Genomic DNA, 11,229 nt, shown 5'->3' with positions numbered 1-11,229 from the left:
CTCCCGAGGGTGGAAAATCCGGGTCGTGACAAAATCGAACATGCTAAAAAGGATATGATATTAGTGGATTTAATAGGAGTAGGAGTATTTTACCTAATATTTTGAAGACCAGATCTCTCTTTATTTGGATTATTCCTTATCGTAGAATTCTAAACAATTAATTGTATTTAATTATATCTTAGTTCAAATTAAAGCAAGACTAAGTAAAAAACTATAAGTAAACAAGGAAGTATTTAAAAATATATTAAAGAGAAAAAAAACGTGGTTGATAAAAGTCAATAATACAAATGATGTTGTAGAATATAACGCTTAGTACATAAATTTATTATTACAGTTATATATTTAAAACTAGGGACGAGTTTATATTAAGATTTGAATAACAAAACATAAATTATTTTAATAAAAAATTAGTAATTTTTTGAAATAACTTATTAGAGAGATAAACTGACTCAATTTTCCTAAATTCATCGTATAAATGGAATCATTTTTAAAGTTGAAAAAAATTCTTAATTGAGCATTAGGACTCAGATTGATAAAAGTGCTAACTTGAAACAACAATGATGAAATAGTAGAGAGAGAAAATTCTAAATGAGTTATTATTAATTATTTTTTAAAAAAATTTACATTTCTCCTAACAAATGATAGCTTGTTGTAAAATATTGATTCAATATTAGTTAATTTTTAGGCTTCATACTTTCATTTATCAGATTTCTTCTATGAGCTATAGGACCACCTCTTATTCACAAATGTTTAAAAGATCAACATATTCAATTTTGAATTTGAGTTATCTAATCTCTTTGAGGAACCACAATAAAAGTATAGTTGATCATATTTGTGACTCCTCGAACAAACTAGAGTATAGCTTTCCAAAAATGTTTGTACCAAAATTCTTAAATATTCAAGGGCTATATATTTTTGCTAAACTAAAAAGGAATAATTTGATAACCTGTTAAACGGAAGCGATAAAATTATAAAATCGACACAAAGTTTAAGGTGACTAAATTGAATGGTGATTGAGGACTTCTAAGCGACAAAGTTTTTATCTTTCTCGAGTTAGCTATTAAGGATCAATGTTATTAGTTTCAAGAGCTTACACTTATATTTTGTAATTTGAACCTAATTTTTAATATAATATTTACGCACGTACACTAAGACTAGTATATATAAAAGTGGGCAATAGAAAAGTGAGGTGGCACCTCTCTTAAGCCAAGAAACATATTTATCCTTTTTCTCCTTTTTTGGTTTCTCATCATTTTTCCATTTATTTTATATTAAAATTTTTATCTTCATAACTTACACCTCTTTATCTTCATAATCTACATTTTTAATAATCTCAATAACTCCCATGCCTTTTATATTCATAACCTCTAAATATTTAATGTGTAAATTTATGACAACTTGTTATATGTTTCCTTCATATGTACCTATATAAGGACTTCTATGTTTTGAAAAAATATGATTGATACTAACTTTATATTATGCTCTTAATGGTTTGAGGTATCTTTATGTCAGAGGCTATAGAGTGGGAAAAAAAAACTGTACTAATGTACGGTTTAAATTCTATTCTTTATTTTTGTTTAAGGTTAAATTCTATTCTTTGTTTTTTTAATTTGTTTAAAGGTAAATGCACGAAGATATTTTATACATGTGTGAATCTAAATAAGAATGTTTAAGAGGAAGTGTCAAATAATGAGGCGAAGATCGAAAGTAAAGCCTATTTCACAATTCTCAGTAATGGTCTTCGATTTTGTCACCTTTAGATTTATGTTGTATAAGTTGAAGTAGTAATTTTTTTCAAATAATACATAGAGATTTTGATATCTGTTTTTTTATTGTATAAATTTATACTTTACAATTGCAATAACTTTGAGTTTATCACGACCCATTTCTGAGAATAGGTCGTGATGGCGCCCAACACCATTTGCCGGGCAGGCCAACGTGGAAAAATACTAACTAAACTTCCATTTACCTTTACCCGGAAATAGTTGGAAAAATTCGTTAAGGTGAAATAAAATCATAAACGATTAATAAAGTCATGTTAATCATACAACCCCAAAATAATACAATCTACTATTGTGTGTGCCAAGACCTGGTGTCACAAGCTGTGGGCAACTAGTAGAATATACAAAAGAATCACACTATCCTACGGTCCGAAACAGAATAGACAGCAAAATACATAAGAAAGACTTCTTCAGGCTGTTGAACGGCATGGAAGGGAAGCAGCTCACCGTAGGAGTCCCGGGTCCGCTCAGGGATACGCACCAGACTGATAGCCAGATACACCTGCCTCAGATCCCGTACAATTAAGTACAGAAGTGTAGTATGAGTACATAAACAATATGTACCCAGTAAGTATCCCGTCTAATCTCGAAGAAGTAGAGACGAGAGGTCGACTTGACACTTACTAGGGTCAAATAATGTGAGAAGAATTTATAATTAGCATGGTTAACACAAGTTATTAGCATAAAAAAAAACATGGAATACCAGTCCTTTCCCAAGTATTATCATGGATATTAACCTATATTTCCAGCAGATATGAAATTCAGTCCTCAGAGAAATGCTAAGCAAAACATGCGCAAGTAACACCGTGGGACGTACGGCCCTATCCAACATAAAAGTAAATTGTGCACTGCCGAGGGTCGAACGGCTCGAACCATAGATGCATCTATTACCCCGCTTGCGAATCACCCATGCGAAGCGGTCAAATATAAATAAGCTCATCAACAAACAAACAATAATGTATATCTGAGGAGTAGTTATTCACAGGAATACCCAATATTCTCTCTTACAAGACCAAACAGGATAAGGTTCCTTCACTAGTCTCATTTACCTTAATTAAAATAGTTTATACGAATCCGTATTTATCATCAAGTTACAAGAATATCACGTAGAGCATGCCTATGGGTCCTAGACAACCCGAACTTAACATAATAGCCGCTACGCACGGACTCTCGTCACCTAGTACGTACGTAGCCCCCGCATATAATGGCAATTAATTGAATTATTATACCTGTAGGGACAATTCCCTCTTACAAGGTAAGAAAGGAGACTCACAAGATCGAATTCTAGCTATTTAAGCAATTTCCCAACCCTTAACACAAGTTTCCTAAAATCCGACCCCGGGCCCGGATTCCGAGATGTTTCGAAGGAAGTTGTTCTCTACATCCTAAGGATCAATAATATATAATTTCTAATTTATTCCATAACAAATTTCGTGGTTAAATCTAACTTTTATTAAAACCCTAGGTTTTTACACTAACCCCATGATTTCACCTTAATACTAGTGTTTAATCTACCCAAGACATAAGAAATAAACTAGAAATGGGTAGGACTAACTTACCTCAAGATGCTTGGTGAAGGTTTTCTCTCAAGAGCTCTAAAATCGCCAATGGAGGAGTGAAAAGTGTCAAAAATTGGTTTGGAACCCGTATTAAATGAATCTCACTGCTTCAGCGACTTCCGCATCTACGGTCAGGGGACCGCATCTGCGGTCCCGCATCTACGAAATGGGGCGAAGGAGCTGGGACCGCTTCTGCGGTCTCGAGGCCGTATCTGCGGAGCCGCTTCTGCGGCTTAGGAGCCGCTTCTGCGGTTCATGGCCTGGCTGCCCTGGGCCGCTTCTGCGATGAAGGGACCGCTTCTGCGGTCTCGCACCTGTGGTCCACCAACCGCAGGTGCGGTTATGACAGAAGCAGCAAACTTCAGCTCTTCTCAAAAAATTTCACTTCACTCGAGCCTCGTCCGATTGACGCTCGGGGCTCCCGGGCCCCGTCCGAACATACCGACAAGTCTGAAATCACGAGACGGACCTACTCGAACCTTCGGAACACCCGAAACAACGCTAAATCTTGGAATCACACCCTAAAACCAAATGAATCAAACTTATGAACTTCAAGTTCTAAATTTTCCTCCAACGAGCCAAAACGCCCTTAAACTACTCGGATTGACACCAAATTTTGCGGGTAGGTCTTAAATGATATTTTGGACTTGCGCCGGGCTTTGGAACCAACATACGAGCCCGATACCCATGAACTCAATCCTTAGATAGTTTCTTTAAATCCTTAATATTTCAGATTAACAATTTCTAATAAAAATTCATTACTCGGGCTAGGGACCTCGAAATTCGATTCCGGGCATACGCCCAGGTCCATATTTTCCCGCGGACCCTCTAGAATCGTCAAAACACGAATCCGGGCCCGTTTTCCCAAAATGTTGACCAAAGTCAAACTTAGCCTTTTAAGGAAATCCTAAAGAGTCAAATGTGCATATTTCAATCCAAACTCTTCTAAATCCCGAACCAACCATCCCCGCATGTCGTAAATTAATTAAAGCGAGCACGAAGAGTTTTATTTGGGGGAACGGGGTTCTAAAAAGGTAAATGACCGGTCGGGTTGTTACATCCTCCACCTCTTAAATAGACGTTCGTCCTCGAACGAACATAGAAAGGTACCTGAAGTGCTGAATAGATGAGTGTATCTGCTCCGCATGTCCTCCTCGGACTACCAGGTTGCCTCCTCGACTGGTTGGCCCCTCCACTGGACCCTCACAGCAGAAATCCTCTTGGACCTCAACTGGCGATCCTGCCTATCAATGATGGCAACTGGCTCTTTCTCATAACTCAAACTCTCATCCAGATGAATAGTACTGAAGTTTAACACATGGTATCAGAGCACTAGGTTCACGTAGGCCTCACAAGTCATGGGCAAACCTAATAGAGTCTTGTAGATCGGTACGGAGACGTCTGTATTTATCTTCGAGAGGCTATAGGGTATTAGGAAGAACTACTCTTTATTCATTCCTATCGTGCAGTGGTTAGTATACGAAATTTCCCTCTTCTATTCTCTCACAGATGGTGAGGACACGCACGGCTGATGTTCCAGACCCGGGTGGAGCTGCTCCCCCCGTTGCTCGAAGCAGAGGCCGGGGGAGGGCACCGGCCCGTGGAAGGGGACGAGGGCATCCCAGAGTTATTCTAGTAGTACCACCAGCAGATCCTACGGGAGATCCTATTATCGAGGAGCAAGGCGAGGTGCCCGCAGCTGAGCCCACCCCGGCAGACTTTATGACAGCACCGGGATTTTAGGAGGTTATGGGCCGTATGCTTCGGTTCATGGATTCTATGACTCGGGCTGGTTTATTTCCAGCAGATCCGGCTACCTCACAGGCAGGAGGGGGAGCACAGACCCCTACTGCTCAGGCTCCTGGACATGCAGCTGTAGTGTATCAGACTCCGGCTGCACTACCCACAGATGGGGGCCAGCCAGTAGCTGCAGTGGCGCCCCAGCTCAGACCAGCTGCGGATGGTGATCCGCAGAAGTTATTGGATAGATGGACTAGGCTTCACCCTCCTATCTTTGGGGGTGAGCAACATGAGGATTCCCAGGACTTCATCGACAGGTGCAGGGACAGACCGCACAACATGAGGATATTGGAGTCACATGGAGTTGACTTCACTATTTTTCAGCTGGAGGGCAGGGCCCGTAGATGGTGGCAGTCCTATGTTCTTGGCAGGCCAGCAGGTTCTCCTCCCCTCACTTGGGGTCAGTTCACACAGCTATTCTTGGACAGGTATATCCACCCTCTGAGAGGGAAGAGCTGCGGTATCAGTTTGAGCATCTTGAGCAGGGTCAGATGTCCGTGACCGACTATTAGGTGAGGTTTTCTGAGTTGTCCCACCATGCACTCATGATACTTCCCACAGATGCAGAGAGAGTGCGGAGGTTTGTTGTAAGGTTGCACCCCGATATTCGAGCTAGCATGGCCCGAGAGGTAGAGATGGGTACTGAGTATCAACTAGTAGTGGAGATTGCTCGTAGGATTGAGGGTTATCGCCAGAGGAGTAGAGAGCAGTTTCAGCAGGACAAGAGGGTCCAGCTTTCTAGAGAGTTCAAAGGCGCCCCAGCCAGGGGTAGGGGGCACACAGGGAGGGGTTAGTCCAGCAGGCCCCCATATTCAGCACCACCACCTCCCCGAGGTGCTCCAGCGAGGCCTTATTTCAGTGCGATGCCGGAGGATTCTTACCGTCCGCCACCTAGTCAGGGTTCTTCCAGCGGGTATTCTGGTCATCAGGGTTCTCCCAGTGCTTACTTCAGTGCCATGCCAGAGAGTTCTTATCACCCACCAGCCATCCAGGGTCCTTCTGGTGGATATTCGGGACGGCAGGCTCAGACTTCAGGGCAACAGGCTATGGCACCGAGGGGCTGCTACGAGTGTGGAGATCCGGTTCACATAAAGAGGACATGCCCCAGACTTAGGGGCAAGGCAGTACAGCAGGGTCAGCAGCCTATGGTTTCAGCACCGGCTGCCCTGCCCCTTAGAGGTGGAGGGCAGACCGGTAGGGGCCGTCCTAGAGGTGGAGGCTAGACAGGGAGAGGTCAGCCATCTACTACTCAGCCAGGCGGAGGCCAACCAGCCGGCGCCCAGCCAGATTCTACGCTCTTCCAGCCAGGCCAGATGCATTGGCCTCAGATGCCATCATCACAGGTATTATTTCCGTCTGCGGTAGAGATGATTCGGTATTATTTGATCCAGGGTCCACCTATTCATATGTATTATCTCTGTTTGCTCGTTTCCTGGTTATTCCTCTTGCACCTTTGAGCACTCCTGTTCATGTGTCCACTCCTGTGGGCGATTTCGTGGTTGTAAACCAGATCTACCGGTCCTGTGTGGTTACATTCGGTGGTTTTGAGACTAGAGCAGATCTCCTATTGCTTGACATGATCGACTTTGAGGTCATCCTGGGCATGGATTGGTTATCTCCATATCACGCCGTTCTAGATTACCATGCTAAGACTGTTTCACTAGTGATGCCAGGGTTGCCGAGGTTGGAGTGGAAGGGTTCCACAGTTGATACCCGTAGTCGGGTTATTTCTTTCTTGAAGGCTCGGCATATGGTCGAGAAGGGATGTTTGGCATACCTAGCTTATGTTCGAGATACCACCGCAGAGTCTCCGACGATTGATTCAGTTCCAGTAGTTCGAGAGTTCACCGATGTGTTTCCTTCTGATCTTCCTGGCATGCCACCAGATCGTGATATCGATTTCTGCATTGATTTGGCTCCAGGGACCCAGCCTATATCCATCCCACCGTACCGTATGGCTCCTAAGGAATTGAAGCAGTTGAAGGAGCAGCTTGAGCAGTTGTTAGCAAAAGGGTTTATTAGACCCAGTGTATCGCCTTGGGGTGCACCGGTGTTATTTGTGAAGAAGAAGGATGGGACTATGCGGATGTGCATTGATTACCGCCAGTTGAACAAAGTCACCATCAAGAACAAGTATCTGTTGCCTCGTATCGATGACTTGTTCGACCAGTTGCAGGGTGCGAGGGTGTTCTCTAAGATAGATTTGAGGTCAGGGTACCATCACTTGAAGATTCGGGACTCGGATGTTCCGAAGACTGCATTTCGGACTAAATATGGCCATTATGAGTTTTTGGTGATGTCCTTTGGCTTGGCTAATGCCCCGGCAGCATTTATGGATTTGATGAACAGGGTGTTCAGGCCTTATATTTATTCCTTCGTCATCGTCTTCATTGACGACATCTTGATATACTCATGTAGCCTGGGGGAGCACGAGCAGCATCTGAGAGTAGTACTCCAGACCTTGCGAGAGCAGAAGCTATATGCTAAGTTCTCCAAGTGTGAGTTTTGGCTAGAGTCAGTGGCATTCTTGGGACATATTGTGTTAGGAGAGGGTATTAAGGTAGATCCCAAGAAGATTGAGGAAGTACAGAGTTGGCCCCGCCCTACTTTAGTGACCGAGATCAGGAGTTTCCTGGGGTTAGCAGGTTATTACAGGCGATTCGTGCAGGGCTTTTCATCTATTGCATCACCTCTGACTAGATTGACCCAGAAGGGTGCTCCTTTCCATTGGTCCGATGATTGCGAGGCGAGCTTCCAGAAGCTCAAGACAGCCTTGAATACAGCACCAGTTCTTGTGTTGCCTTCCGGTTTAGGGATGTATACAGTGTATTGTGACGCATTGTGCATTGGCTTGGGTTGTGTATTGATGCAGGAGGGGCGAGTTATTGCATATTCCTCCCGTCAGCTGAAGATTCATGAGAAAAATTATCTTGTGCAAGATCTGGAGTTGGCATCAATTGTTCATGCTCTTAAGATATGGAGGCACTACCTGTATGGGGCTTCATGCGAGGTTTATACTGATCACCGTAGCTTGCAGCATTTGTTTAAGCAGAGGGATCTTAATTTGAGGCAGGCAGGTGGCTTGAGTTGCTGAAGGATTATGACATCACCATTCTTTATCATCGGGCAAGGCGAACGTGGTCGCGGATGCCTTAAGCAGGAAGGCAGAGAGTATGGGTAGCTTGGCATTCATTCTAGCAGAGGAGAGGCCACTAGCCTGGGACATTCAGTCCTTGGCTAACTGACTAGTGAGGTTGGACATTTCGGAGCCCAGCCGGGTTCTTGCGTGTATGGTTGCTCAGTCTTCATTATTGGGGGAGATAAAGGCCCGACAGTTCGATGATCCACATCTGGCGGTTCTTAGAGAGACGGTGCTTCAGGGAGGTGCCAAGGAGGTCTCTATTGGCGAGGATGGTGTTTTGCGGCTCCAGGGTCGTCTATGTGTTCCTAATGTTGATGGTCTGAGGGAGAGGATACTAGAGGAGGCACACAGTTTGCGGTATTCCATCCACCCGGGGGCTACGAAGATGTATCGTGACTTGAGGCAGCATTATTGGTGGCGGAGGATGAAGAAAGACATAGTGGAGTATGTGGCTAGGTGTTTGAATTGCCAGCAGGTCAAGTATGAACATCAGAGGCCGGGTGGCCTACTTTAGCAGATGCCTATACCAGAGTGGAAGTGGGAGCGCATTACCATGGATTTCGTTGTTGGCTTGCCGCAGACTTTGCGGAAGTTTGATTCAGTATGGGTCATCGTTGATAGGCTGACCAAGTCAGCCCACTTTATTCTAGTGGCGACTACTTATACAGCAGAGAGGTATGCTCAGATTTATATTCGGGAGATAGTCCGGTTGCACAGTGTGCCTGTATCCATTATATCAGATAGAGGCCCTCAGTTCACTTCCGATTTTTGGAGAGCCGTTCAGAGTGAGTTGGGGACCCGTGTAAAGCTTAGCACAGCATTCCATCCTCAGACCGACGGGCTGTCCGAGCGGACGATTCAGATTCTGGAGGATATGCTTAAAGCCTGTGTGATTGACTTTGGAGGGCAGTGGGACCAGTTCTTGCCCTTAGCGGAGTTTGCATACAATAACAGCTATCAGTCCAGCATAGAGATGGCTCCATACGAGGCTTTATATGGTCGCCGTTGTCGTTCTCCTATCGGATGGTTCGAGCCTGGCGAGGCTAAGTTATATGGTACAGATTTGGTACAGGATGCCTTGGATAAGGTAAGGTTGATTCAGGAGAGGCTTCGCACAGCCCAGTCCAGACAGAAGAGTTACGCGGATCAGAAGGCGCGTGATGTATCATTCATGGTTGGCGAGAAGGTTCTCTTGAAAGTCTCGCCAATGAAGGGTATTATGAGGTTCGGGAAGAAAGGCAAGTTGAGCCCAAGGTTATTGGCCCCTTTGAGGTGTTGAGACGAGTTGGGGAGGTTGCCTATGAGCTTGCCTTACCCCCCAGCTTATCGGGAGTTCATCTTGTTTTTCATGTATCGATGCTTCGGAAGTATCATCCCGACCTATCCCATGTGTTAGACTTCAGTACTATTTATCTAGATGAGAGTTTGAGTTATGAGGAGGAGCCAGTTGCCATCATTGATAGGCAGGATTGCCAGTTGAGGTCCAAGAGGATTTCTGCAGTGAGGGTCCAGTGGAGGGGCCAACCAGTCGAGGAGGCGACCTGGGAGTCCGAGGAGGACATGCGGAGCAGATACCCTCATCTATTCAGCACTTCAGGTGCCTTTCTATGTCCGTTCGAGGACGAATGTCTGTTTAAGAGGTGGAGGATGTAACGACTCGACCGGTCGTTTGCCTTTTTAGAACCCCGTTCCCCCAAATAAAACTCTCCGTGCTCGCTTTAACTAATTTACGACCTGCGGGGATGGTTGGTTCGGGATATATAAGAGTTTGGATTGAAATATGCACATTTGACTCTTTAGGATTTCCTTAAAAGGCTAAGTTTGACTTTGGTCAACATTTTGGGCAAACGGGCCCAGATTCGCGTTTTGACGGTTCCGGAGGGTCCGCGGGAAAATATGGGACCTGGGCGTATGCCCGGAATCGAATCCCGAGGTCCCTAGCCCGAGTAATGAATTTTTATTAGAAATTGTTAATCTGAAATATTAAGGATTTAAAGAAACTAGCTAATGATTGATTTCATGGGTATCGGGCTCGTATGTTGGTTCCGAAGCCCGGTACAAGTCCGAAATATCATTAAAGACCTACCCGCAAAATTTGGTGTCAATCCGAGTAGTTTAAGGGCATTTTGGCCCGTTGGAGGAAAATTTAGAACTTGAAGTTCATAAGTTTGATTCATTTGGTTTTAGGGTGTGATTCCTAGATTTAGCGTTGTTTCGGGTGTTCCGAAGGTTCGAGTAGGTCCGTCTCGTGATTTCAGACTTGTCGGTATGTTCGGACGGGGCCCGGGAGCCCCGAGCGTCAATCGGACGAGGCTCGAGTGAAGTACAAATTTTTTTAGAAGAGCTGAAATTTGCTGCTTCTATCATAACCGCACCTGCGGTTGGTGGACTGCAGGTGCGAGACCACAGAAGCGGTCCCTTCATCGTAGAAGCGGCCCAGGGCAGCCAGGCCAGGAACCGCAGAAGCGGCTCCCAAGCCGCAGATGCGGCCTCGAGACCGCAGAAGCGGTCCCAGCTCCTTTGCCCCATTTCGCAGATGCGGTTTATTTCTCGCAGATGCAGGACCGCAGATGCAGTCCCCTGATCGCAGATGCGGAAGTCGCTGAAGTAGTGAGGTTCATTTAATACGGGTTCCAAACCAATTTTTGACACTTTTCACTCCTCCATTGGCGATTTTAGAGCTCTTGAGAGAAAACCTTCACCAAGCATCTTGAGGTAAGTTAGTCCTACCCATTTCTAGTTTATTTCTTATGTCTTGGGTAGATTAAACACTAGTATTAAGGTGAAATCATGGGGTTAGTGTAAAAACCTAGGGTTTTAATAAAAGTTAGATTTAACCACAAAATTTGTTATGGAATAAATTAGAAATCATATATTATTGATCCTTAGGATGTAGAGAACAACTTCCTTCGAAAAATCTCGGAATCCGGGCACGTGGGCTCGGGGT

Source organism: Nicotiana attenuata, unplaced genomic scaffold (genome assembly GCF_001879085.1).
Source record: "Nicotiana attenuata strain UT unplaced genomic scaffold, NIATTr2, whole genome shotgun sequence".
Lineage (NCBI taxonomy): Eukaryota > Viridiplantae > Streptophyta > Magnoliopsida > Solanales > Solanaceae > Nicotiana > Nicotiana attenuata.
Note: the sequence above shows the minus strand (reverse complement) of the source record.